This window comes from Triticum urartu, chromosome 2A (assembly GCF_056163025.1).
Source record: "Triticum urartu cultivar PI428250 chromosome 2A, HENAU_Tu73, whole genome shotgun sequence".
NCBI lineage: Eukaryota > Viridiplantae > Streptophyta > Magnoliopsida > Poales > Poaceae > Triticum > Triticum urartu.
The window spans coordinates 416,197,919-416,224,489 of record NC_141874.1 but is presented as its reverse complement, the minus strand read 5'-3'; the positions used below and the strand labels follow the sequence as shown (position 1 = coordinate 416,224,489).

The 26,571-nt window shown below is 41.4% G+C and overlaps 1 pseudogene; it reads right to left on the bottom strand.

The window, feature by feature from the left end:
- Window positions 1-1,841: 1,841 nt before the first annotated feature.
- On the bottom strand, window positions 1,842-25,952 carry LOC147985314 (alcohol dehydrogenase 3-like; annotated as a pseudogene).
- Between the last annotated feature and the right edge of the window lie 619 nt (window positions 25,953-26,571).

Genomic DNA, 26,571 nt, shown 5'->3' with positions numbered 1-26,571 from the left:
AACCATATGGCTCATGCCAGTTGCCGATAACTGTGTTACAAAACATGATCATCTCGTACAAAAATTTATATAATCACGTCTTGACCATATCAAATCACAACATGCCCTGCAAAAACAAGTTAGACGTGCTCTACTTTGTTGTTGCAAGTTTTACGTGGCTGCTACGGGTTTAGCAAGAACCGTTCTTACCTACGCATCAAAAACCACAACGCGGTATAGTGATTGCTTTTTGATCTCCAGAAAGAACACTGTTCATTGAATCTGATTCAACTAAAGTTGGAGAAACTAACACCCACTAGCCACCTGTGTGCGGAGCACGTTGGTAGAACCAGTCTCGCGTAAGCGTACGTGTAATGTCAGTCTGAGCCGCTTCATCCAACAATACCGCTGAATCAAGAATCAACTAGTTATGGCAAGAAATATGTATATACCGACGCCCACAACTCCTTTGTGTTCTACTCATGCATATAGCATCTACGCATAGACCTGGCTCGGATGCGACTGTTGGGGAATGCAGTAATTTCAAAAAAATTCCTATGATCACGCAAGATCTATCTAGGAGATGCATAACAACAAGAAGGGAAGAGTATGTCTACGTACCCTCGTAGACCAAAAGCGGAAGCGTTATGAAACGCAGTTGATGTAGTCGAACATCTTCGCGATCCAATCGATCAAGTACCGAATGCACAACACCTCCGCGATCTGCACACATTCAGCTCGGTGACGTCCTTCGTACTCTTGATCCAGTTGAGGCCGAGGGAGAGTTTCGCCAGCACGACGGCGTGATGATGATGATGATGATGAAGTTACTGACGCAGGGCTTGGCCTAAGCACTACAAAAATATGACCGAGGTGGAATTCTATGGAGGGGGGCACCACACACGGCTAAACAATCAACTTGTGTGTCTATGGGGTGCCCCCTCCCCCGTATATAAAGGAGTGGAGGAGGGGAGGGCCGGCCCTCATAGGGAGCGCCCAAGGGGGGAGTCCTACTCCCAGTAGGAGTAGGTTTCCCCCCTTCCTAGTAGGAGTAGGAGAAGAAGGAAGAGGGAGAGAGAGGGAAGGAAAGGGGGGCCGCCCCCACCAAATTCGGATTGGGCTTGCGGGGTGATACGTCCATTTTGCATCATGCTTTTATATCGATATTTATTGCATTATGGGCTGTTATTACACATTACAAGATCACCGTTGGCACGCATTGCCGCGCCCGTCTTTTTAATACGGAATGTTAGGTATTGATGCAATGTTGTGTAGGTATTTATGATCACCACTTGGCCTACAGTGGACACTCCACTTGGCTCGCTAGATGATTTTTTTTTACGATCACCACTTTGCCCATAGGATTTGGACTTGAAATATCTACTATTTTTACAACTGGCGAGTAAAAGAATGGCTAACTGCAAACATAAAGATGACAGAATATCAGAACCGATTTGCAATGTGCAATGGAGACACCAAGATCCAGTTAAAAAAAAGGAAAACATCGACATTAATAGAGAAGCTGGTGTGCAAAAGAAAAACAGAGAAACTGCAGCTCATTACTGTGCAAAACGTTCAGGTACAACGTAACTAAAGACTGCTGGCTGCTGGCTGCTGGCAAGTGGTGTAGACACACTTAAAATAAAGACCAAACTGTACGACAACACAAAACAGTGTTCGTTCTTTGTGACAAAAAAGAGCTCAACAGATGGTGTCTCACAACTATTACATTATTACCTGAGGGAAGATCTTATAAGCATTTTTCTTATGTTTCTCAAGCACCAAATCTAAAAGTAGCAAGGGACATGACCGAAGAAGCTCAATCTAATCATCCAACCTTGTGAAGCAGCAGTACCTCCTCTTTAGAATGATGAACACAATTTGATCTGTTAGAAAGGTCTGTCGTGCGTGATGAACTTCTCCAGCTCCAGCTCCAGCTCCTTCCTCGTGTAAATCTTGACAACATCTGGGAGGTTGGTGTGTGGCTTGTAGTTCCCAAAGAAGGCATCTTTCAAGGTCTTACCACTGAGGAAGTTCATCAGGTGGGTATTGAATGCCACCTCCTTGTGTGGGACACCCACCAGCCTAACCATGCCCCACCCCTGCACTCAGACTTTATGAGTGAGCTCAAAGCAGAAAACACATCAATGCTCAGAATGCTCAAACTACAAGTGTATCGAGAACATACACCATGAAAGCATTCAAAGGCAAATATCATGGCGTCTGACGTGGCAAGTGCAATCCACGGCTCTGTTGACTCCAATGTTTGTCATCTCAACAAGCACCAGGAGCATAACTCAATTGCAAGCATTTGATACAATATGGCATCCTGTGAACAAATTAAGAGATAAATGTATGCTCAGGCAGAGAACATAACATACCTCATGCACTGGCTTGGTGTGATCCTTTGGGATTACAAAGTCGGTGCAGCAAAATTTCTTAGCTGGCTTTTTCGCAAAAGTTTAGTATGTGTCCGTAAACAATTATGAAAATGTATATATATTTTGTTTATGAAGATAGCAATAGACTATAACTTGTTCTTATTTTGCAGGGTTCAAGTCCTCACTGATAATACTTGATCCCCTATCCATCATGGCCCCTTCCATAGCCTGATCATGTGAAAAGAACATACAACAACGACTGACGTTTATAGGGAATAATTCTCATCAACCTCCAATAGTATATTGTGGTAGATAAAATATCATGTTTCACTTAAAGCAAGTCTTACAACTCCAAGGCTAAAAATCGCCACCCTCAAACCCTTTGCCGTTTTTGTGAGGCATTCTAAATCTGAATATGGTGTTTCATTGGGAAATAAGGGCATCAGAACAATCACTGAAGATAGAGGTCCGGACAAAGATGAATCTCAGTTTCCAGCTAATGGTGAAGTGTGATGGCCCATCACCTATCAGCATGCCCCGGTCGACATTGATCCTGTAGAGGTCACAAATATTATAGTGAGCACATTCCTTGCACTGGCCAATGAACACTGGCAGGACATGGTCATCTGGCACGAACTCGGTCACGCCCTCTTCATTGCTCTCAACAATGTTGCCAAGGAGAAATAACTTGGGAAAGGACTTAGATAAAAAAAATTAAATGCAACGACTAACAGAACATTAATTGAAATGACACTGCTCCAAATAATCCATAAAATATACAGTTATGTGCATGTGTTTTCTTGGAGAATTACTAATGAGCTAAAGAAGAAAAACATGATGTCAGGAACACAGAGAGTAGATCCCTGCCGAAGAATATGAAATAATTTTATTTTGCAAAGCACACTTCTAGGAAGCTTGTGTGATGAAGTTGTCGTATGATGTTTCTATCCCATGGCAACAAATATGATGCTTGCTTTTTATTATTAGCTACCAGGAATTTTGATTCTGTTGCAGATTATACCCATTTGTCAAACACCTGATTGCAATAATCGACAAATATGTATATCTGTCTAAAAATCTAGCCATGCCAAAACTAAAGTAGTTTACACAATCAAAGCATCACCAAACGAGCACATGATAGAAATTGCATGACAGAAAAATCACAAGGAAGGGTAAAAATGTTGATAGAGGGAAACATTAGCCGAAAACCATACCATTTGATGGTTTGCTCCAGAGTAAGATGGGTGATGGACCAGGAGAGCACCAGGCGAGACAACATGCATATAAACGCATGTAATGAAGCATCAACAAGTTGGGAAAATTGAAACGCATATCTCCATTAGTGTTGCCAACAACTGGCATATCATCTGCCATGAATGCCTCGAGGAACTCACTGTTGATTGCTTTCTTCAAAACCCAATGACTTTCTCTCATTGATCCACTTCACCTAACAGTGAACGCCGCTTCGCCTAGACCTGCATCGGCGTGTGGCCCGGAAGGCCCGAAGCAGCTTTACCACATAGGCTCGCTCCTCGACCGGATGGCGGATGCCCGTGTGAACACATCGCCCACATCGTCTCAACCGGCTTGCCTATCCACCCACAACCGGCGACTGCATCGACAGTATTTTCTTTTGCCCGCGGCTCACCAGTTCGCAGCTCGGCTAGTATCTTCCACAGGTGCTTGGAGCAAAGGTCATAGTCCGCTTCATAAATTAAAACTTGGAGAAGGTATTTCATGTACGCAGCACCGAAAAATAATCATGAAGACATTATTCCTAACCTTTTCTAGTAGGTTCATTCCACACTATTAACAAAACAAAATGATTCCATTACAAATTTTGAGCAAAGTGAACAGTGCAGAACACGCCTAAGAGTATACTGGCATGATGTTACTACAAGTCTACAACCGAATAGAGCATACCATTATATTTTGTAACACCCTATTACCTATTAATAGACGCCACTGCAAAATTATGAGAATGGTCTACCATACCTGAACATTAGCTTCCTCCCTAATATCTCATTTGCCTCATCGCACAATGTTTTTACCAGCAACTGGCTCAATCAGTACAGAAGAGAACTCATGGATTCCATGAAATATTTGTAGGGGTTAAGTGAAATACCCGGAGAAGCAAATCTGCATGAGTAGATTGTCACCTTCGAGGAGGGGATTTGACATCAACTTCCATTGGAGGAGAGGACATCACCAGTGGTCATGACCTGCAGCTGTGCACCCATCCACCCGTGCCTGTTGAGGTCGTAAGGGCGGGAATGCCTGCATGACGGGGAGGAATACATTGGCGGCTGGGAAGTCCCCGCCTTGCTCCAGCTCGACTCGTCTTCCCATCCACCCGTGCTCATCCTCTCATCTTTGTCACACGTTCGACCTTCATGGAACAACGGGACAGGGAGGCGCCATGGGGAGGTAGCACAAGGAGCCGGAGGTAAAAAAAGGAGGGACAAAGGAGGAGAGGGTTGTGCAATCGCCTAGCTAGGTGCTGAGCGAGCAAGAGGAGGGAAGGGCGCCGTTGCTGAGATCCCTTCAGCGGCAGCGGCGGCGGCGATGTCGGAGAAGGGGATGAGGCGCTGCGAGAATAGGCTGGAAGCCTGCAATGCATAAGGGGTGGAGGCCCAGTTAACCACAGACTTCAGATTTTTCTCCCGGAGTAGCTGGCCTCAAGGACGAATGGCCCAGTTCTCAATCGCTGATAGCGTGAGAGAGCTGGAAAAGTGCTCAGTTATAATGTATCTAAATGTCACAATACTAATGCCTATTCTCTCTTATTTTACAAGGTTTACATAAAGAGGGAGAATGCCGGCAGCTGGGATTCTGGGCTGGAAAAGGAGCAAATATTAGAGACTATTCTGCACAACTCCAAAAGTCCTAAAACTTCACGGAAGGCCTTTTCAGAATATATAAAAAATACTGAGCGCAAGAAGTTCACTAGGGGGGCCACACCCTGCCCATGAGGGTGGGGGGCGCGCCCTACCCCCTGGGCGCGCCCCTACCTCGTGGGCCCCCTGGTGGCCCTCCGATGGCCATCTTCTGCTATATGGAGTCTTTCGATGAGAAAAAAAATATCATAATCCATGTTTCCGGACGAGACTCCGCCGCCACGAGGTGGAACCTTGGCAGAACCAATCTAGGGCTCTGGCGGAGCTGTTCTACTGGGGAAACTTCCCTCCGGGAGGGGGAAATCATCGCCATCGTCATCACCAACGCTCCTCTCATCGGGAGAGGGCAATCTCCATCAACATCTTCACCAGCACCATCTCCTCTCAAAACCCTAGTTCATCTCTTGTATCCAATTCTTGTCTCCAAGTCCGGGATTGGTACCTGTGGGTTGCTAGTAGTGTTAATTACTCCTTGTAGTTGATGCTAGTTGGTTTATTTGGTGGAAGATCATATGTTCAGATCCTATATGCATATTAATACCCCTCTGATTATGAACATGAATATTCTTTGTGAGTAGTTACGTTTGTTCCTGAGGACATGGGAGAAGTCTTGCTATTAGTAGTCATGTGAATTTGGTATTCGTTCGATATTTTGATGAGATGTATGTTGTCTCTCCTCTAGTTGTGTTATGTGAACGTCGACTACATGACACTTCACCCTTATTTGGGCCTATAGGAAGGAATTGGGAAGTAATAAGTAGATGATGGGTTGGTAGAGTGACAGAAGCTTAAACCCTAGTTTATGCGTTGCTTCGTAAGGGGCTGATTTGGATCCATATATTTCATGCTATGGTTAGGTTTACCTTAATACTTTTGTTGTAGTTGCGGATGCTTGCAATAGAGGTTAATCATAAGTGGGATGTTTGTCCAAGTAAGGGAAGCACCCAAGCACCGGTCCACCCACATACCAAATTATCAAAGTACCGAACGCGAATCATATGAACGTGATGAAACCTAGCTTGACGATATCCCCATGTGTCCTCGGGAGCGCTTTACATCATATAAGAGTTTGTCCAGGCTTGTCCTTTGCTACAAAAAGGATTGGGCCACCTTTCTGCACCTTATTTACTTTTATTACTTGCTACTCATTACAAATTATCCTATCACAAAACTATCTGTTACCTATTGTTTCAGTGCTTGCAGAGAATACGTTGCTGAAAACCGCTTATCATTTCCTTCTGCTCCTCGTTGGGTTCGACACTCTTACTTATCGAAAGGACTACGATAGATCCCCTATACTTGTGGGTCATCAAGACTCTTTTCTGGCGCCGTTGCCGGGGAGTGAAGCGCCTTTGGTAGGTGGAATTTGGTAAGGAAAAATTTATATAGTGTGCTGAAATTTACTGTCACTTGTTACTATGGAAAGTAATCCTCTGAGGGGCTTGTTCGAGGTATCTTCACCCCGACGAGTAGAGCAAAGAGTTGCTCCTCAACCTACTGAACCTACTGAAAATGAAAATGTCTGCTTTGAAATTCCTTCGGGTATGATAGAAAAACTGCTAGCTAACCCTTTTGCAGGAGACGGAACAACACATCCTGATGAGCACTTAATATATGTGGATGAAGTTTGTGGATTATTTAAGCTTGTAGGTGTACCCGGAGATGTTATTAAGAAGAAGGTCTTCCCTTTATCTTTGAAGGAAGATGCATTGACATGGTATAGGCTATGTGATGATACGGGGTCATGGAACTACAAATGATTGAAATTGGAATTTCATCAGAAGTTTTATCCTATGCATCTTGTTCATCGTGATCACAATTATATATATAATTTTTGGCCTCGCGAAGGAGAAAGCATTGCTCAAGCTTGGGGGAGGCTTAAATCAATGTTATATTCATGCCCCAATCATGAGCTCTCAAGAGAAATGATTATTCAAAATTTATATGCTCGGCTTTCTGATAACAATCGCACCATGCTCGATACTTCTTGTGCTGGCTCTTTTATGACGAAGACTATTGAATTCAAATGGGATTTATTGGAAAGAATTAAACGCAACTCTAAAGATTGGGACCTCGACGAAGGTAAGGAGTCAGGTATGACACCTAAATTTGATTGTGTTAAATCTTTTATGGATACCGATGTTTTTCGTAAATTTAGCACTAAATATGGACTTGACTCTGAGATAGTAGCTTCTTTCTATGAATCCTTTGCTACTCAGGTTGATCTCCCTAAGGAGAAGTGGTTTAAATATCATCCTCCCATAGAAGTAAAAGTAGCTGCACCTATTAAAGTTGAAGAAAAGACCATCATTTATAATGATCCTATTGTTCCTACTTCTTATGTTGAGAAACCACCTTTTCCTGTTAGGATAAAAGATCATGCTAAAGCTTCAAATGTGGTTCGTAAAAGCAATATTAGAACTTATACACCTCCTGGGAAAATTAAAGTTGAACCTAATATTGCTATTGTTAAAGATCTCTTGTCTGATAATATTGATGGGCATGTTATTCATTTCCGTGATGAGACTACTAGAATTGCTAACCTTGTGCTAAAGATAAACCTAGATCTTTGGTAGGCATGCCTGTTATTTCTGTTAAAATAGGAGATCATTGTTATCATGGCTTATGTGATATGGGTGCCAGTGCTAGTGCTACACCTCATGACTTATACAAAGAAATTATGCATGATATTGCACGTGCTGAGATAGAAGATATTGATGTCACAATTAAACTTGCCAATAGAGATACTATTTCACCAATTGGAATTGTTAGAGATGTTGAAGTCTTGTGTGGAAAAACTAAATATCCTGCTGATTTTCTTGTTCTTGGTTCCCCACAAGATAGCTTTTGTCCCATTATATTTGGTAGACCCTTCTTGAACACAGTTAATGCTAAGATAGATTGCAAAAAGGATGTTGTTACTATTGTTTTAGGTGATATGTCTCATGAATTTAATTTCTCTAAATTTCGTAGACAACACCGTGAAGAGGAATTGCCTAGTAAAGATGAAATTATTGGTCTTGCTTCTATTGCCGTACCTCCTAGTGATCCTTTAGAACAACATTTGCTAGACCATGAAAATGATATGTTTTTGAATGAAAGAAGGGAAATAGATGAAGTATTCTTTAAACAGGAACCCATCCTGAAACACAATTTGCCTGTTGAAATCCTAGGGGATCCTCCTCCACCCAAGGGTGATCCCGTGTTTGAGCTTAAACCGTTACCGATACTCTTAAATATGCTTATCTTGATGAGAAAAAGATATATCCTGTTATTATTAGTGCTAACCTTTCAGAGCATGAAGAAGAGAGATTATTTAAAACTCTGAAGAAGCACCGTGCTGCTATTGGATATACTCTCGATGATCTTAAGGGCATTAGTCCCACTCTGTGTCAACACAAAATAAATTTGGAGGAAAATGCCAAACCAGTTTGTGATCATCAATGACGGCTGAATCCTAAGATGAAGGAAGTGGTAAGAAAGGAAATACTAAAGCTTCTTGAGGCAGGTATAATTTATCCCGTTGCTGATAGTCAGTGGGTAAGTCATGTCCATTGTGTCCCTAAGAAGGGAGGTATTACTATCATTCCTAATGATAAAGATGAGTTGATCCCGCAAAGAATTATTACAGGTTATAGGATGGTAATTGATTTCCGTAAATTAAATAAAGCTACTAAAAAGGATCATTACCCCTTACCTTTTATCGATCAAATGCTAGAAAGATTATCCAAACATACACATTTTTTGCTTTCTAGATGGTTATTCTGGTTTCTCTCAAATACCTGTGTCAGCCAATGATCAATCAAAGACTACTTTTACTTTCCCTTTTGGTACTTTTGCTTATAGACGTATGCCTTTTGGTTTATGTAATGCACCGGCTACCTTTCAAAGATGCATGATGGCTATATTCTCTGACTTTTGTGAAAATATTTGTGAGGTTTTCATGGACGATTTTTCTGTCTATGGATCCTCTTTTGATGATCGCTTAAGCAACCTTGACCGAGTTTTGCAGAGATGTGAAGAAACCAATCTTGTCTTGAATTGGGAAAAGTGCCACTTTATGGTTAATGAAGGTATTGTCTTGGGGCATAAAGTCTCTGAAAGAGGTATTGAAGTTGATAAAGCCAAGGTTGATGCTATTGAAAAGATGCCATGTCCCAAGGACATCAAAGGTATAGGAATTTTCCTTGGTCACGTCGGTTTTTATAGGAGGTTCATTAAGGACTTCTCAAAAATTTCTCGGCCTCTGACTAATTTATTACAAAAAGATATACCATTTTTTTTATGATGATTGTATAGAAGCATTTGAAATACTTAAGAAAGCATTGATCTCTGCACCTATTGTTCAGCCACCTGATTGGAATTTACCTTTTGAAATTATGTGTGATGCTAGTGATTATGCTGTAGGTGCTGTTCTAGGGCAAAGGGTTGATAAGAAATTAAATGTTATTCAATATTCTAGTAAAACTCTAGACAATGCTCAGAGAAATTATGCTACTACTGAAAAAGAATTCTTAGCAGCTGTATTTGCTTGTGATAAGTTTAGACCTTATATTGTTGATTCTAAGGTAACTATTCACACTGATCATGCTGCTATTAAATATCTCATGGAAAAGAAAGATGCTAACCGTAGACTTATTAGATGGGTTCTCTTGCTACAAGAATTTGATTTGCATATTATTGATAGAAAGGGAGTTGAGAACCCCTTTGTAGACAACTTGTCTAGGTTAGAAAATGTTCTTGATGACCCACTACCTATTGATGATAGCTTTCCTAATGAACAATTAAATGTCATAAATGCTTCTCGTATTGCTCCATGGTATGCTGATTATGCCAATTATATTGCTGCTAAATTTATACAACCTAGTTTCACGTACCAGCAAAAGAAAAAGTTCTTCTATGATTTGAGACATTACTTTTGGGATGACCCACATCTTTATAAAGAAGGAGTAGATGGTGTTATTAGACATTGTGTACCTGAGCATGAACAGGAACAGATCCTATGCAAGTGTCACTCTGAGGCTTATGGAGGACACCATGCTGGAGATAGAACTGCACACAAGGTATTGCAATCCGGTTTTTATTGGCCTACTCTCTTCAAGGATGCCCGTAAGTTTGTCTTGTCTTGTGATGAATGTCAAAGAATTGGTAATATTAGTAGACGTCAAGAAATGCCTATGAATTATTCACTTGTTATTGAACCATTTGATGTTTGGGGCTTTGATTATATGGGACCCTTTCCTGCCTCTAATGGATATACACATATTTTAGTTGCTGTTGATTACGTTACTAAGTGGGTAGAAGCTATTCCAACTAGTAGTGTTGATCATAACACTTCTATTAAAATGCTTAAAGAAGTTATTTTTCCAAGGTTTGGAGTCCCTAGATATTTAATGACTGATGGTGGTTCACATTTTATTCATGGTGCTTCCCGTAAAATGCTTGCTAAATATGATGTTAATCATAGAATTGCATCTCCTTATCACCCACAGTCTAGTGGTCAAGTAGAATTGAGCAATAGAGAACTCAAATTAATTTTGCAAAAGATTGTTAATAGATCTAGAAAGAATTGGTCCAAGAAACTTGATGATGCATTATGGGCCTATAGAACTGCATATAAAAATCCTATGGATATGTCTCCGTATAAAATGGTTTATGGAAAAGCATGTCACTTACCTCTCGAACTAGAACATAAGGCTTATTGGGCTATTAAAGAGCTCAACTATAATTTCAAACTTGCCGGTGAGAAGAGGTTATTTGACATTAGCTCACTTGATGAATGGAGAACCCAAGCCTATGAGAATGCCAAATTATTTAAATAAAAAGTTAAAAGATGGCATGACAAAAGAGTACAAAAGCGTGAGTTTAATGTAGGTGACTATGTATTGCTATACAACTCTCGTTTAAGATTTTTTGCAGGATAACTTCTCTCTAAATGGGAAGGTCCTTACGTTATCGAGGAGGTCTATCATTCCGGTGCCACAAAAATCAACAACTTCGAAGGCACAAATCCGAAGGTGGTGAACTGTCAAAGAATTAAACATTATATCTCAGGTAATCCTATAAATGTTGAAACCAATGTTATTGAAACCGTAACCCCGGAGGAATTCATAAGGGACACTTTCCGGAACGTTTCAGACTCTGAAAAGGAATAGGTATGTGGTACGGTAAGTAAACCGACTCCAAAGCAGTTCTGATGGCAATTTTCCTCCGTTTTGGAATATTTAGAAAAATAGAAAAATAAGAAGCAGTCCGGGGAGGACACGAGGGCTCCACAAGGGTGGAGGGCGCGCCCTACCCCCCTGGGCGTGCCCCCTACCTCGTGGGCACCTCGTGTGCTCTCCGGACTCCATTTTCTTACACAACACATATTTTGGTCGGTAAAAATTCATTATATAATCTCCCGGAGGTTTTGACTCCCGTATCATGCAAAAATCTCCTGTCTTTGTTTCGAGCTGTTTTCTGACAAATCCAGGTCATCATGTCGTCTTCAAGTGCCCCCAAGGACCAGTTCTTCGAGAAGGTCATCAACCCCTACCTCGCAGAGGTGCTGCAACACCCTCAAACCATTTGAGATGCGTGAGGGGTTGTTGCACATCCGCGATGTTGAGGGACCAAGGAAGACCGGAAGCACGGAGGCAAGACTCGAGGCATTGGAGCAAGAAGTTTTCAAGTGTCAGGAGATGGTGGAGCGTGGACTCGATTCCAATCACATTATGATCACAAAGTTCACCAACAACCACAAGCTGGACGTCAGGGACATTGGGGAGGCCATCTTCAAGCTTCATGAGAAAATCGAGCACCTCCAAGCCCAGATCTATGACCTGCAAAATCAAAACTGTGAGTATGAATATAGATTCAAGAGGATGAGTTTGGCTGCAGATTTGAGGTTTTAGGAGACTCGATCATCCTTCTATGATGGTGAGCCTATGCCTTGGAAGAAGGACGACAAGCCTACGCCATCAACAAAAACATCACCTTCTTCACCAACAAAGAAGAATTGAGCATCTGGTATGGGCACTCCCCTTGGCAACTGCCAAGCTTGGGGGAGTGTACCGGTATCGTATCACCATCACTTTTATCTTTACCATTTTTCTTAGTTTGATCCTTTTGGTAATATCTTGATCTAGTAGAATAAAGTTTTAGTATGATCTAGTTGTGAGTTTTGCTTTCTGATCCATGTAATCGAGTCCGTGAGCTATATATAATAAAGATTAGTGATGAGTCAAGGGCTTGATTATTTTGCCATGATCTTGAGTGAATAAAAGAAAAGAGAAAGAATAAAAAGGAAATAAAAAGATCATATGGATCTTATGGAGAGTAATGGGCTCACATAGAAAGAGTATGATGATTAAAAGTTATTGAGAGTTGACAAACATTTTGGTCATCATTGCAATTAATAGGAAGTTATAAAGAAAGAGAGGTCTTCACATATAAATATACTATCTTGGACATCTTTTATGATTGCGAGCACTCATTAAAATATGACATGCTAAAGAGTTGACGTTGGACAAGGAAGACAATGTAATGGGTTATGTTTTCTTACATCTGAGATAAATTATATTGTCTTGGATCATCCAACATGATTGAGCTTGCCTTTCCCCCTCATGCTAGCCAAATTCTTTGCACCAAGTAGAGATACTACTTGTGCTTCCAAACACCCTTAAACCAGTTTTGCCATGAGAGTCCACCATACCTACCTATGGATTGAGAAAGATCCTCCAAGTAAGTTGTCATCGGTGCAAGCAATAAAAATTGCTCTCTAAATATGTATGACTTATTAGTGTGGGAGAAAATAAGCTTTATACGATCGTGTGATATGGAAGAAATAAAAGCGACGGACTGCATAATAAAGGTCCATATCACAAGTGGCAATATAAAGTGATGTTCTTTCGCATTAAGATTTTGTACATCCAACCATAAAAGCGCATGACAACCTCTGCTTCCCTCTGCGAAGGGCCTATCTTTTACTTTTATCTCCTACCTTACATAATAGTCATGGTGATCTTCACCCTTCCTTTTTTACATTTTATCTTTTGGCAAGCACAACATGATGGAAAGATCCTGGCATATATGGCTAATTAGATGTGAGTTTTCATGAACTATTATTATTGACATTACCCTTGAGGTAAAATGTTGGGAGGCAAAACTATAAGCCCCTATATTTCTCTGTGTCCGATTAAAACTCCATACCCATAAGTATTGCGTGAGTGTTAGCAATTGTGAAAGACTATATGATAGTTGAGTATGTGGACTTGTTGAAAAGCTCTTATATTGACTCTTTCCTATGTTATGATAAATTGCAATTGCTCCAATGACTAAGATTATAGTTTGTTAGTTTTCAGTGAAGTTTATGATTCATACTTGAAATTGTGATTGAATTGTTACTCTAGCATAAGAGATCATATGACAAAAATTATATAAGTTGTTGTTCTAAGAATGATCATGATGCCCTCATGTCCGTATTTTATTTTTATCGACACCTCTATCTCTAAACATGTGGACATATTTTTCGATTTCGGCTTTCGCTTGAGGACAAGCGAGGTCTAAGCTTGGGGGAGTTGATACGTCCATTTTGCATCATGCCTTTATATCGATATTTATTGCATTATGGGCTGTTATTACACATTATGTCACAATACTTATGCCTATTCTCTCTTATTTTACAAGGTTTACATGAAGAGGGAGAATCCCGGCAGCTGGGATTCTGGGCTGGAAAAGGAGCAAATATTAGAGACCTATTCTGCACAGCTCCAAAAGTCCTGAAACTTCACGGAAGGCCTTTTCAGAATATATAAAAAATACTGAGCGCAAGAAGTTCAACAGGGGGGCCACACCCTGCCCACGAGGGTGGGGGGCGCGCCCCCTACCTTATGGGCCCCCTGGTGGCCCTCCGATGGCCATCTTCTGCTATATGGAGTCTTTCGATGAGAAAAATAAATCATAATCCATCTTTCCGGACGAGACTCCGCTGCCACGAGGTGGAACCTTGGCGGAACCAATCTAGGGCTCTGGCGGAGCTGTTCTGCCAGGGAAACTTCCCTTCGGGAGGGGGAAATCATCGCCATCATCATCACCAACGCTCCTCTCATCGGGAGAGGCCAATCTCCATCAACATCTTCACCAGCACCATCTCCTCTCAAAACCCTAGTTCATCTCTTGTATCCAATTCTTGTCTCCAAGTCCGGGATTGGTACCTGTGGGTTGCTAGTAGTGTTAATTACTCCTTGTAGTTGATGCTAGTTGGTTTATTTGGTGGAAGATCATATGTTCAGATCCTATATGCATATTAATACCCCTCTGATTATGAACATGAATATTCTTTGTGAGTAGTTACGTTTGTTCCCGAGGACATGGGAGAAGTCTTGCTATTAGTAGTCATGTGAATTTGGTATTCGTTCGATATTTTGATGAGATGTATGTTGTCTCTCCTCTAGTTGTGTTATGTGAACGTCGACTACATGACACTTCACCCTTATTTGGGCCTATAGGAAGGAATTGGGAAGTAATAAGTAGATGATGGGTTGGTAGAGTGACAGAAGCTTAAACCCTAGTTTATGCGTTGCTTCGTAAGGGGCTGATTTGGATCCATATGTTTCATGCTATGGTTAGGTTTACCTTAATACTTTTGTTGTAGTTGCGGATGCTTGCAATAGAGGTTAATCATAAGTGGGATGTTTGTCCAAGTAAGGGAAGCACCCAAGCACCGGTCCACCCACATACCAAATTATCAAAGTACCGAACGCGAATCATATGAACGTGATGAAACCTAGCTTGACGATATCCCCATGTGTCATCGGGAGCGCTTTACATCATATAAGAGTTTGTCCAGGCTTGTCCTTTGCTACAAAAAGGATTGGGCCACCTTGATGCACCTTATTTACTTTTATTACTTGGTAATCGTTACAAATTATCCTATCACAAAAATATCTGGTACCTATTGTTTCAGTGCTTGCAGAGAATACCTTGCTGAAAACCGCTTATCATTTCCTTTTGCTCCTCGTTGGGTTTGACATTCTTACTTATCGAAAGGACTACGATAGATCCCCTATACTTGTGGGTCATCACAGGGGGGGGGTGGCACGCCCTCCACCTGGCCGCCTCCTCGTCTCTCCCACCAGGGCCCAATAAGGCCCATTGACTCCCCCGGGGGGGGGGGGGGGGGGGTTCCGGTAACCCCCCGGTACTCCGGTAAATGCCTGAACTCATCCGAAACCATTCCGATGTCCAAACATAGCCTTCCAATATATTGATCTTTATGTCTCGACCATTTCGAGACTCCTCATCATGTCCGTGATCACATCTGGGACTCCGAACTACCTTTGGTACATCAAAACACATAAACTCATAATACCGATCATCATCGAACATTAAGTGTGCGGACCCTACGGGTTCGAGAACTATGTAGACATGACCGAGACTCATCTTCGGTCAATAACAAATAGCGGAACCTGGATGCTCATGTTGGTTCCTACATATTCTATGAAAGTCTTTATCGGTCAAACAGCATAACAACATACGTTGTTCCCTTTGTCATCGGTATGTTACTTGCCCGAGATTCGATCATTGGTATCTCAATACTGCTACCTCTTGAGCTTGCGTTGGATTTCCCCGAAGAGGAAGGGATGATGCAGCAGAGTAGCGTAAGTATTTCCCTTAGTTTTTGAGAACCAAGGTATCAATCCAGTAGGAGGCCACGCTCAAGTCCCTCGTACCCGCACAAAACGATAGCTACTCGCAACCAACGCGATTAGGGGTTGTCAATCCCTTCACGGTCACTTACGAGAGTGAGATCTGATAGATATAATATTTTTGGTATTTTTGGTATAAAGATGCAAAGTGAAAAGTAAAAGGCAAAGTAAAAAGCAAAAAAAGATTAAAGTGATGGAGATTGATATGATGAGAAAAGACCCCGGGGCCATAGGTTTCACTAGTGGCTTCTCTCAAGAGCATAAGTATTCTACGGTGGGTGAACAAATTACTGTTGAGCAATTGACATAATTGAGCATAGTTATGAGAATATCTAGGCATGATCATGTATATAGGCATCACGTCCGTGACAAGTAGACCGAAATGATTCTACATCTACTACTATTACTCCACTCATTGACCACTAGCCAGCATGCATCTAGAGTATTAAGTTAAAAACAGAGTAACGCCTTAAGCAAGATGACATGATGTAGAGAGATAAATTCATGCAATATGAAATAAACCCCATCTTGTTATCCTCGATGGCAACGATGCAATACGTGCCTTGGTGCCCCTTCTGTCACTGGGAAAGGACACCGCAAGATTGAACCCAAAGCTAAGCACTTCTCCCATGGTAAGAACTACCAATCTAGTTGGCCAAACCAAACGGATAATTCGAAGAGACTTGCAAAGATAACCAATCATACATAAAAGAATTCAGAGAAGATTCAGATATTATTCATAGATAGACTTGATCATAAACCCATAATTCATCAATCTCAACAAACACACCGCAAAAAGAAGATTACGTCGAATAGATCTCCACAAGAGAGGGGGAGAACTTTGTATTGAGATCCAAAAAGAGAGAAGAAGCCATCTTGCTACTAACTATGGACCTGAAGGTCTGAGGTAAACTACTCACACTTCATCGGAGAGGCTATGATGATGTAGAAGCCCTCCGTGATGATGACCCTCTCCGGCGGAGCTCCGGAACAGGCCCCAAGATGGGATCTCATGGATACAGAAAGTTGCGGCGGTGGAATTAGGTTTTTGGCTCCTCGTTCTGATCGTTTGGGGGTATGTAGGTATATATAGGAGGAAGGAGTACGTCGGTGGAGCTCCGAGGGGCCCACGAGGCAGGGGGGCGCGCCCTAGGGGGGGGGCGCCCCCCAACCTCGTGACCGCCTCTCTAATGCCTTGGCGTAGGGTCCAAGTCTCCTGGATCACATTCGGTGAGAAAATCACGTTCCCGAAGGTTTCATTCCGTTTGGACTCCGTTTGATATTCCGTTTCTTCGAAACACTGAAATTGGCAAAAAACAACAATTCTGGGCTGGGCCTCCTGTTAATAGGTTAGTCCCAAAAATAATATAAAAGTGGAAAATAAAGCCCAATATAGTCCAAAATAGTAGATAATATAGCATGGAGCAATCAAAAATTATAGATACGTTGGAGACGTATCAGGCATCCCCAAGCTTAATTCCTGCTTGTCCTCGAGTAGGTAAATGATAAAAAGAGAATTTTTGATGTGGAGTGCTACTTGGCATAATTTCAATGCAAATCTTCTTAATTGCGGTATGAATATTCAGATTTGAAAGATTCAAGACAAAAGTTTATATTGACATAAAAATAATAATACTTCAAGCATACTAACAAAGCAATTATGTCTTCTCAAAATAACATGGCCAAAGAAAGTTATCCCTACAAAATCATATAGTCTGGCTATGCTCTATCTTCACCACACAAAGTATTTAAATCATGCACAACCCCGATGACAAGCCAAGCAATTGTTTCATACTTTTGGTGTTCTCAAAAATTTTCAATCTTCACGCAATACATGAGTGTGAGCCATGGTTATAGCACTATAAGTGGAATAGAATGGTGGTTCTGGAGAAGACAAAAAGGGAGAAGATAGTCTCACATCAACTAGGCGTATCAACGGGCTATGGAGATGCCCATCAATAGATATCAATGTGAGTGAGTAGGGATTGCCATGCAACGGATGCACTAGAGCTATAAGTATATGAAAGCTCATCAAAGGAAACTAAGTGGGTGTGCATCCAACTTGCTTGCTCATGAAGACCTAAGGCATTTTGAGGAAGCCCATCATTGGAATATACAAGCCAAGTTCTATAATGTAAAATTCCCACTAGTATATGAAAGTGATAACATGAGAGACTCTCTACTATGAAGATCATGGTGCTACTTTGAAGCACAAGTGTGGTAAAAGGATAGTAACATTGTCCCTTCTCTCTTTTTCTCTCATTTTTTTATTTATATTTTTTGGGCCTTTTCTCTTTTTTACGTCCTCTTTTCTTTCTCTTTTTTTGGGCTTCTTTGGCCTCTTTTATTTATTTTCCGTCCGGAGTCTCATCCCGACTTGTGGGGGAATCATAGTCTCCATCATCCTTTCCTCATTGGGACAATGCTCTAATAATGATGATCATCACACTTTTATTTTCCTTACAACTCAACAATCACAACTCGATACTTAGAACATAATATGACTCTATATGAATGCCTCCGGCAGTGTACCGGGATATGCAATATGACAATGATGGAGTGTGTCATAATAAACGGAACTGTGGAAAGTTGCATGGCAATATATCTCGGAATGGCTATGTTAATGCCATAATAGGTAGGTATGGTGTCTGTTTTGAGGAAGGTATATGGTAGGTGTATGATACCGGTGAAAAGTGCGCGGTATTAGAGAGGCTAGCAAAGGTGCAAGGGTGAGAGTGCGTATAATCCATGGACTCAACATTGGTCATAAAGAACTCATATACTTATTGCAAAAATCTAGAAGTTATCAAAGCAAAGTATTATGTGCATGCTCCTAGGGGGATAGATTGGTAGGAAAAGGCCATCACTCGTCCCCGACCGCCACTCATAAGGAAGACAATAAATAAATAAATCATGCTCTGACTTCATCACATAATGGTTCACCATACGTGCATGCTACGGGAATCACAAACTTTAACACAAGTATTCTTTGAATTCACAACTACTCAACTAGCATGACTCTAATATTATCACCTCCATATCTCAAAACAATTATCATGCTTCAATCTTTTCGTAGTATTCAACACACTCAAAAGAAAGTTTCACAAATCTTGAATACCAAGCATATTATTATTAAGTAAATTACCATGCTATTAAGAGACTCTCAAAATAATTTAAGTGAAGCATGAGAGATCACTAGTTTCTTTAAAAAAAAATCCACCACCGTGCTCTAAAAGATCTAAGTGAAGCACATAGAGCAAAATTACATAGCTCAAAAGATATAAGTTAGGCACATAGAGAAAAACTATAATGCTCAAAAGATATAAGTGAAGCACATAGAGTATTCTATCAAATTTTAATTCATGTATGGCTCTCTCAAAAGGTGTGTACAGAAAGGATGATTGTGGCATACTAAAATACAAAGACACAAATAATACAAGACGCTCCAAGCAAAACACATATCATGTTGGTGAATAAAAATATAGCTCTAAGTAAATTACCGATGGAAGTGGACGAAAGAGTGGATGCCTTCCGGGGCATCCCCAAGCTTTGACTTTTTGGTGTCCTTGGATTATCTTGGGGGTGCCATGGGCATACCCAAGCTTAGGCTCTTTCCACTCCTTATTCCATAATCCATCACAAGAATTCACCCAAAACTTGAAAACTTCACAACACAAAACTTAAAGTAGAAAACTCGTGAGCTCCGTTAGCGAAAGAAAACAAAAGACCACTTCAAGGTACTGTAATGAACTCATTCTTTATTTATATTGGTGTTAAACCTAATGTATTCCAACTTCTCTATGGATTATAAACTATTTTACTAACCATAGATTCATCAAAATAAGCAAACAACACACGAAAAACAGAATCTGTCAAAAACAGAATAGTCTGTAGTAATCTGTAGCTAGCGCAATATCTGGAACCCCAAAAATTCTAAAATAAATTTCTGGACGTGAGGAATTTATCTATTAAACATCTTCAAAAAGAATTAAATAAATAGCACTCTTCAAATAAAAATGACAGCTGTTCTCATGAGTGCTAAAGTTTCTGTTTTTTTACAGCAAGTTCAACAAGACTTTCCCCAAGTCTTCCCAACGGTTCTACTTGGCACAAACACTAATTAAACACAGAAAACACAACCAAAACAGAGGCTAGATAATTTATTTATTACTAAACAGTAGCAAAAATCAAGGAATAAAAATAAAATTGGGTTGCCTCCCAACAAGCGCTATCGTTTAACGCCCCTAGCTAGGCATAAAAGCGAGGATAGATCTAGGTATTACCATCTTTGGTAGGCAATCCATAAGTGGCTCTCATTATAGTTTCATATGGAAATTTTATTTTCTTTCTTGGAAAGTGTTCCATGCCCTTTTTTAATGGAAATTGAAATCTAATATTCCCTTCCTTCATATCAATAATCGCACCAACCGTTTTAAGGAAAGGTCTACCAAGAATAATAGGGCAAGAAGGATTGCAATCTATATCAAGAACAATGAAATCTACGGGCACATAATTCTTATTTGCAAAAATAAGAACATCATTAATCCTTCCCATAGGTTTCTTAATAGTAGAATCCGCAAGATGCAAGTTTAGAGAGCAATCATCAAAATTACGGAAATCTAGCAAATCACACAAAGTCTTGGGAATAGTAGAGACACTAGCACCCAAATCACACAAAGCATAAAACTCATGATCTTTAATTTTAATTTTAATAGTTGATTCCCACTCATCGTAGAGTTTTCTAGCGATAGAAACTTTCAACTCAAGTTTTTCTTCATAAGATTGCATCAAGGCATCAACAATATGTTCGGTGAAGGCTTTATGTTGACTATAAGCATGTGGAGAATTTAGCATGGATTGCAACAAGGAAATGCAATCAATTAAAGAGCAACTTTCATAATTAAATTCCTTGAAATCCAATATAGTGGGTATAGCAACATCTAGATTTTTATTTCTTTCAATCCCACTTTCATCAATTTCATCATAAAGATCTAAATACTCCAAATTTTTAGAACACCTTCTAGGTAAAGGAAGATCATATTCAGTTTCATAAAGATTCCTATTGCAAAATAAAGATTTAATAGGGGACACATCAATAACTTTTAGATCTTCATCTTGATTTTCATAGGAATTGGAAGAACACGCTTTAATAAAGGCATCTTTGGAAGCACGCATCCTAGCGGTTCTTTCCTTGCACTCATCAATGGAAATTCTCATGGCTTTGAGAGACTCATTGATATCATGCTTAGGAGGAATAGATCTAAGCTTTAAAGAATCAATCTCAAGAGAAATTCTATCAACGTTCCTAGCCAAATCATCAACTTTAAGAAATTTGTCTTCAAGCAAAGCATTAAAATTCTTTTGTGAATTCATAAACTCTTTAATACTATTCTCAAATTCAAAGTGCATCTTATTATTATTTCCATAAGAGTTGTTGTAGGAATTCCCATAATTATTAGAAGGATTACTAGGATATGGCCTAGGATTAAAATTCCCTATATAAGCATTGTTACCAAAATTATTCCTACCAACAAAATTCACATCCATAGATTCATTGTTATTCTCAATCAAAGTAGACAAAGGCATATCATTAGGATCAGAAGAAACACTCTTAGTAGCAAATAATTTCATAAGTTCATCCATCTTTCCACTCAAAACATTGATTTCTTCTATCGCATGCACTTTTTTATTAGAAGATCTTTCAGTATGCCATTGAGAATAATTAACCATAATATTATCTAGGAGTTTAGTAGGATCTCCTAAAGTGATTTCCATAAAAGTGCCTCCCGCGGCTGAATCTAAAAGATTTCTAGAAGCAAAATTCAATCCGGCATAAAAGTTTTGTATAATCATCCACAAATTCAAACCATGAGTAGGGCAATTACGTATCATTAATTTCATTCTCTCCCAAGCTTGTGCAACATGTTCATGATCAAGTTTCTTAAAAGTCATAATATCATTTCTAAGAGAGATGATCTTAGCGGGAGGGAAATACTTAGAGATAAAAGCATCTTTGCACTTGTTCCAAGAATCAATACTATTTTTAGGCAAAGACGAAAACCAAGCTTTAGCATGATCTCTAAGTGAAAAAGGAAATAGCTTCAGTTTAACGGCATCATTATCAACATCTTTTTTCTTTTGCATATCACATAAATCAACGAAGCTATTCAGATGAGTAGCGGCATCTTCACTAGGAAGGCCAGCGAATTGATCTTTCATAACGAGATTCAACAAAGCAGTATTGATTTCACAAGATTCAGTATTGGTAAGAGGAGCAATCGGAGTGCTAAGGAAATCATTATTATTGGTATTGGTGAAGTCACACAATTTGGTAGTATCTTGAGCCATCGCGACAAACAAGCAATCCAACACACGAGCAAACAAAAAGGCAAGCAGAAAAGAGAGGGAGGATAGAGAGAGAGAGAGGGCGAATAAAACGGCAAGGGTGAAGTGGGGGAGAGGAAAACGAGAGGCAAATGGCAAATAATGTAATGCGAGAGATAGGGATTGTGATGGGTACTTGGTATGTTGACTTTTTGCGTAGACTCCCCGGCAACGGCGCCAGAAATTCTTCTTGCTACCTCTTGAGCTTGCGTTGGATTTCCCCGAAGAGGAAGGGATGATGCAGCAGAGTAGCGTAAGTATTTCCCTCAGTTTTTGAGAACCAAGGTATCAATCCAGTAGGAGGCCACGCTCAAGTCCCTCGTACCTGCACAAAATGATAGCTACTCGCAACCAACGCGATTAGGGGTTGTCAATCCCTTCACGGTCACTTACGAGAGTGAGATCTGATAGATATAATATTTTTGGTATTTTTGGTATAAAGATGCAAAGTGAAAAGTAAAAGGCAAAGTAAAAAGCAAAACAAGATTAAAGTGATGGAGATTGATATGATGAGAATAGACCCGGGGGCCATAGGTTTCACTAATGGCTTCTCTCAAGAGCATAAGTATTCTACGGTGGGTGAACAAATTACTGTTGAGCAATTGACAGAATTGAGCATAGTTATGAGAATATCTAGGCATGATCATGTATATAGGCATCACGTCCGTGACAAGTAGACCGAAATGATTCTGCATCTACTACTATTACTCCACTCATCGACCGCTATCCAGCATGCATCTAGAGTATTAAGTTAAAAACAGAGTAACTCCTTAAGAAAGATGACATGATGTAGAGAGATAAATTCACTGCGGGTCGTATAATCAATGGGCCTTATATGGGCCATATGATCGATTGGCCAAACATGGGCCAAACAGACCGCATTATGGCCGTAAACGGGCTAGAGTTGGAATCATCCGTTCATGGGCCGACCATAATGGGCCATCATTAGTAGGCCGTATTTGATGACGCTATGAAAACGGCCCAACGTATTAACAGACCACAAACGGGCCGACTGTAACCACGGGTTGAATTTGGCCCACAAGCAAAAAATGACAGTAACGGGCCGTAAGTAAACGAATGCTGGAAATGAGCCCAAGAATAAATGGGCTCTAAGAAGGTCAAAAGATAACATGGGCTTGAAACGGCCCAACGGAATAACGGGCCGTTAATGGGTATAAAGTGATACACTGTTCATTACAGGCCAGTTTCACCACGGGCCATTAATGGGTGTAAAGTGATACACTGTTCATTACGGGCCAGTTTCAGCACGGGCCGTTAATAGGCCAAGAGTTACATAGGGCCTCATATCGACCGAAAGACGTCATGGGCCATACATGGGCTAGAAGTGAAAACGGGCTGGAATCATATTGGGTGGCCCAGATGACGCTACTAGGCCTAATTCGGATAGGGCGTAACGGGCCATGGGTTAGCGGGCTGTAAAGGGGCTATATGCGAATAGGCCGTTAACAGGCTTTACATGGGCCAGCCCGCCACCTTTTGACCAAGTCAAACGGGCCGACCTTTTCACAGGAATGGGCCTCTGTTTGGCCGTGCCACATGTCGACGTATCATAGGCGCCTTCTATCCAATGAGTGTATGACATCTGTCCCAACAATGAGCCGACACATGTTGCCTCCAGCCAATGATGATTTTACACGTGGAAAATCCCCATTGGTCGGGGCTGTTAACGGGTTATCGGATCCAAAACCCGACCCGATAGCTTAACAGTGTTCCGTTACGGTGGATGCCACGTGTTGGTCACCCTTGACGAAAGCACTTCTGTGACGCGGGATTTATCGTCATGGAAGTGGAGTCTTCCGTGATGATAATTTTGGTAATGTCATGGAACACTTCTACGATAGCACAGGTATGACTATCTTGATTCTGTCATAAAATCGTCATGCATGTACATGCATGACAGAAAATGCGACCTACTGTGACAAACACGTATCATCACAGAAGTGTATTTTTTTGTAGTGCCTCCCCTCGTAGTTGGGGGATAAATTTTTGTTTTAGCGTCTTTCAAGTTCTTCATAGTGATAAGAAGATTTAAATCCCAAGTGACTCAAAGAATATAGCTATGCTCCCCGGCTACGACACCAGAAAATAGTCTTGATAACCCAGAAGTATAGGGGGTCGCAATAGTTTTCGAGGGTAGAGTATTCAACCCAAATTTATTGATTTGACACAAGGGGAGCCAAAGAATATTCTCAAGTATTAGCAGCTGAGTTGTCAATTCAACCACACCTGGATAACTTAATATTTGCAGCAAAGTATTTAGTAGCAAAGTAATATGATAGTAGTGGTAACGGTGGTAAAAGGTAATGGTTGCAAAAGTAATATTTTTGGTATTTTGTAGTGATGATAACAATAGCAACGGAAAAGTAAATAAGCGAAGAACAATATATGGAAAGCTCGTAGGCAATGGATCGGTGATGGAGAATTATGCCGGATGCGATCGATCGTGTAACACTCATAACCTAGGGTGACACAGAACTAGCTCCAATTCATCAATGTAATGTAGGCATGTATTCCGAATATAGTCATACGTGCTTATAGAAAAGAACTTGCATGACATATTTTGTCCTACCCTCCCGTGGCGGGGGGGGGGGGGTCCTATTGGAAACTAAGGGATATTAAGGCCTCCTTTTAATAGAGTACCGGACCAAAGCATTAACACATAGTGAATGCATGAACTCCTCAAACTACGGTCATCACTGGGAGTGGTCCCGATTATTGTCACTTCGGGGTTGCCGGATCATAACACATAGTAGGTGACTATAGACTTGCAAGATAGGATCAAGAACTCTCATATATTGATGAAAACATAATAGGTTCAGATCTGATATCATGGCACTCGGGCCCTAGTGACAAGCATTAAGCATAGCAAAGTCATAGCAACATCAATCTCAGAACATAGTGGATACTAGGGATCAAACCCTAAAAAAACTAACTCGATTACATGATAAATCTCATCCAACCCATCACCGTCCAGCAAGCCTACGATGGAATTACTCACGCACGGCGGTGAGAATCATGAAATTGGTGATGGAGGATGGTTGATGATGATGATGGCGACGGATTCCCCTCTTTGGAGCCCCGAACGGACTCCAAATCAGGCCTCCCGAGAGAGTTTAGGGCTTGGCAGCGGCTCTGTATCGTAAAATACGATGATTCCTTCTCCCTGGTTTTTTCTCCCCGAAAGTGAATATATGGAGTCAGGGTTTAGGTCGGTGGAGCGTCAGGGGGCCCATGAGGCAGGGGGGCACGCCCAGGGGGGTAGGGCGCGCCCCCACCCTCGTGGACAGGTGGAGCCCCCCCTGACGTGGATCTTCCTTCTAGTATTTTTTCTATATTCAAAACTAATTCTCCGTTGATTTTCAGGTCATTCTGAGAACTTTTATTTCTGCACAAAAATAACACCATGGAAATTCTGCTGAAAACAACGTCAGCCCGGGTTAGTTCCATTCAAATCATGCAAGTTAGAGTCCAAAACAAGGGCAAAAGTGTTTGGAAAAGTAGATACGACGGAGACGTATCACACACTCCCCGACTCCTCTGCTTCTTCGAACCTCAGCCTCCTCTCCATCTGAACTGAGCTCAGTCCTCTCCGTCGCCATGGCGCTGAACCGGACGGAGAAAGGGAAGAAGCCCCTGTCCTCAGCCAGCCCGCCATTGGCCGTCAAGCCCGCCGTCGGCCGGTTGCGGGTGCTCAATGAGGAGGCCATGGACAAGGTCCGCCTTGCACTCGCCACCAGCTTTCCACAAATTGGGAGGGACGGTGTCCTGGCCTGCGTCCCAAGCTTCTGTCAATAGAACGACCACCGAGGCCCAGTTCTTCGTCGACACCCTATGGGCCGGTCAGGTCCCCCCTTCTCCGCCTTCTTCAACGCTGTGCTTTCCTATTACCAGATTCATCTGCTGCACCTAGATCCCCAATTTGTCTCTCTTCTCGCCGTCTTTGCCTTGGTGGGCATCACCCCCTCCATGGCCCTTCTGCGCCATTTCTTCTCACTGCACCTGACCGATCCCCGGCAATGCTCAGGGTGCCTGAGCTTCCAGGCCGTGGCGGCGACGGTCGGCTTGGGGATTGACTTTGAACTCCCACCGTCCGCGAGCGGGTTCCAGACGTGGTGGGTGTATGTGGATGTCGGAGTGCTCAGCCTTTTACTCTTGCCTCCGTCTGCGCCCGCCGTCCCCAGCTCCGGTTGGGCTCATGAGAAGCTTACGAGCCCCCGC